The sequence below is a fragment of the Orycteropus afer genome, unplaced genomic scaffold (genome assembly GCF_000298275.1).
Source record: "Orycteropus afer afer isolate SDZICR_OR568_19922 unplaced genomic scaffold, OryAfe1.0 scaffold00278, whole genome shotgun sequence".
Lineage (NCBI taxonomy): Eukaryota > Metazoa > Chordata > Mammalia > Tubulidentata > Orycteropodidae > Orycteropus > Orycteropus afer.
In genome coordinates this window covers 3,527,674-3,531,693 of record NW_006921865.1, presented here as the reverse complement: position 1 = coordinate 3,531,693, position 4,020 = coordinate 3,527,674, and the positions used below count along the sequence as shown (strand labels likewise).

Sequence of the window (4,020 nt, the reverse complement as noted above, 5' to 3'; positions counted from 1 at the left end):
CTGTTCTTCCTTTCTTGTCAGATGAAGTGACTTTTTTTTCAGAGAACAGTCTAGTGTCTCTCAGCTTTTTTTGGATTCAAAGGCTTAGGATGAAATAAGGCTAAATTTAAATTGCCTTTAGTTTATGTTTTTATAAATTCTACAAGGCCATTAGCATTCAAATTCCTTATTTCTAAACACAGTGAATTGGAAACGTTTACCTATTCCAAAATTATATCTATTAGTTTAAGACTATTTTCCCTTCTTCAGCTTTGGGCTAAGGAATAAAATTTTTTGTTTTGTTTTGTTTTGGTAAAACAGTAAGTATCAAAAGAAAAAGAACAACTCAAAATGATACTGTCATTAATTCTTTTACATTTAAATGTATCGGGAAGAAAGGATTTATAAATATTTACAGCTAACTTTAAAGACACAATGCAGTGATGAAAAATTCATAAACTTTCAATTTTTACAGGATTGATCAGCATGTCCACTAAAGAAAAAAAAGTGGTTCTGTGAGACATCCCATGATGAAGATCAAAAATGATTCTCAAGATGAAAAACTGTTCTGCCTTTCAAATCCTTCTCCTCATATAGCTTTGTTGAGTTAATAAATATGGCCCTTTTGGCAGCAAATGTTACTGCTCTGTGCTTCTAATTCCAAAGCACCATGTTATAGTATTGTACAAGGTTAACCAGTCTAACTTTAAAAATGTGGGTTTTAAACTCTATGTGCCCTACTATCAATCAGAAATGCATTTCACATGCCCCATAGTTCTTGACAGGAAAAATATGTGCCTGTAAGTACTCCATAATTTAGCTTACGAGGTTCAACCTCAGAGAAACGTGTACAACTGTCATGCCCAGAAGCCATCATATCTAAAATCTTTTAAGATGCATGGCTCATAAAGCGGATTCTAAATCACTTTCTATAATGAAACCACGTTCATGTCAAAGATCTCAAAGGTTGAGACCTAATTCAAATGCAAGAGCAGCCCCATTAAGAACCTTGAATCAAATAAGTATGCCTTGTTTGTTTTATAAATCTATTCAATTTAGGAAAAATATACATAAAACAGGAATGCTACAAACTTTATTAATAGTAATAACTATTTTTATTGTTATCACTTATATTATTTTTATTAACTACATAAATGTTAAACAGAGCCCTGATAAAGCAACACATTTTGTGTGTTTATTATTAAGTACCTTTTATCTTAAACTAAGAAAAATATGTCAGTATCATGAAAATTTTTTATGCATAGTAAATCCCTGTATTGTTATCAAAACCATAGTGATTTTATTTTTTATAGATCAGGCCATAGACACATATTACACTGATATTCAGAAGGACATTTGCAGGGCAATGGATTTCTCTTTTTGTATGGACTTTCTTACCAAGGTATTGTAACTCCTACAAAATATTGGGTGGGACAGTGCAAATAAGATGCCTGTAGCATACCAAGGGGACTGGTCAGTTTTGCCATCTCACTAGGCTTAAAAAGAGCCCACAAGTTGAGGGGGAACCTCACTACCATTAAGTAAAGCTGGGAGCAGAATACATCCATTGGAATCAGGGTCCTTGCACTGAGAATCTCTTAGATCCAGGAGACAGAGAGCTGTAACACTAGATGCTGAAGTGGCACTATATGGCAGTGGCACAGGACCAGTAGAAGGCTGCAATGAGCTCACTGACCCACAGATGAGAGAGTTGAGTGCCTTTGGGCAGGAGGCTTTCTGGCAGAATGGGGTGCCTCCAGTCATTCTCAGTGGAGCTAAAGAGCTGTAATGCTTGCCTAGAGGAGAGGTCAGTGGTAGAGGCCCAAGTGTTGCTTACTTGTGGGCATGGCTGAGAGGAGTTGAGAGCTCCTGATTGAAAATTGTCGATTGATGAACTGTATCCTCTTGACTACATTGTTTCTGTTACTCCCAAGTTGATCCCGATCCTGAATTGTAACCTGTTACTTCCCTAATACCACCACTCGTCTATCAGTTTGTCATACTGTGGTGGTTTGGATGTTGCTGTGAGGCTGTAGGCTATGCCACTGGTATTTCAAATACCAGCATGGTCACCCATGGTGGACACGTTTCAGTGTAGCTTCCAGACTAAGACAGATTTGGAAGAAGGGCTATCCATTACTCAAAGAATTGCCTAGTGAAAACCTTATGAATAGCAGTGAAACACTGTCTGATACATTACTGGAATACTTTATGAATAGTCCCGAAACACTGTCCTATATAGTGTCAGAAGATGAGCCCCTCAGGTCAGAAGGCACTCACAATAAAACTGGGGAAGAGCTGCCTCCTCAGAGTTGACCTTAATGATGTGGATGAAGTAAGGCTTTCAAGACCTCCATTTGCTGATGTGGCATTACCCAACATGAGAAGAAACAGCTGCAAACATCCATTAATAACTGGAACGTGGATTGTACGAAGTATGAATCTAGGAAAATTGGAAGTTGTTAAAAATGAAATGGAATTCATAAAGATCAATATCCTAGGCATTGGTGAAATAAAATGGACTGGTTTGGGCCATTTTGAATGACACAAGCATATGATATATTATGCTGGGAATGACAAATTGAGGATGGCATTCATCATCACAAAGGAAGTATGAAGATCTATCCTGAAGTACAATGATGTTAGTGATAGGATAAGATCCACACGCCTACAAGGAAGACCAGTTAATACTATTATTATTCAAATTTACACACCAACCACCCAAGTGAAAGATGAGAAAAGTAAAGATTTTTACCAACTTTTGCAGTCTGAAATTGACCAAACATGCAATCCAGATGTGTTGATTATTACTGGTGACTGGAATGCAAAAGTTGGAAACAAAGAATCACTGGCTGTTGGAAAACATGGCCTTGCTGATACAAATGATACTAGAGATAGCATGGCAGAATTTTTCAAGACCAATGACTTATTTATTGCAAATACCTTCTGTCAATAACATAAATGGGAGCTATACACATAGACTTCACCACATGGAACACATGAGAATCAGATTGATAACATCTGTGGAAAGAGGCAATGGAGAAGCTCAATATCTTCAGCCAAAACAAGGCCAGGAGCTGACTGTGGAACAGACTATCAGTTGCTCATATGCAAGTTCAAGTTAAAGCTGGAGACAATAAAAACACATCCACAAGAGCAAAAATGTGACCTAGATTATATCCCTTCTGAATTTAGAGACTATCTAAAGAACAGATTTGATGCATTGTGGGATGACATCAAGAACATCATCCATGAAGAAAGCAAAAGGTCATTAAAAAAACAGGAAAGGAAGAAAAGACCAAAATGGATGTCAGAGAAGACTCTAAAACTTGTTCTTAAATGAAGAGTAGCTAAAGCAAAAGGAAGAAATGACAAGATAAAAGAGCTGAATAGAAGATTTCAAAAAGCAGCTCAGGAAGACAAAGATTATAATGAAATATGCAAAGACATGGAGTTGGAAAACCAAAAGGGGAGAACATGCTAAGCATTTCTCAAACTGAAAGAACTAAAGAAAAAAATTTAAGCCTTGAGTTGCAATATTTAAAGATTCTTAGGACAAAATATTGAATGATGCAGGAAACATCAAAAGGATATGGAAGGAATACAGAGTCACTGTACCAAAGAGAATTGGTCGATGTTCATCCATTTCAAGAGGCAGTATATGATCAAGAACCAATGTTATTGAAGGAAGAATTTGTAGCTGCACTGAAGGAACTGGCAAAAAAAAAAAGCCTCCAAGAATTGGGAATACCCATTGAGATGTTTCAACAAATGGATGCAATGCTGGAACGACTCATTTGCTTGGGCCAAGAAATTTGGAAGACAGCTACCTGGCCAAGTGACTGAAAGAGATCCATATTTGTACCCATTCCAAAGAGGGGATTTCACAGAATGTGAAAATTACTGAATATCATTAATATCACACACAAGTAAAATCTTAGTGAAGATAATTCAAAAACAGTTGCAACAGTATATTGACAGAAAACGTCCAGAAATGCAAGCTGTATTCAGAAGATATTAGATATTATCAGATGAACCTTG

General features: G+C 36.6%; 1 protein-coding gene across 1 annotated transcript in view; it reads right to left on the bottom strand.

The window, feature by feature from the left end:
* Positions 1–4,020, bottom strand: part of NEIL3 (nei like DNA glycosylase 3) — a 130,102-nt gene that overhangs the window by 63,277 nt on the left and 62,805 nt on the right. The gene's annotated exons all lie outside the window — the stretch shown is intronic.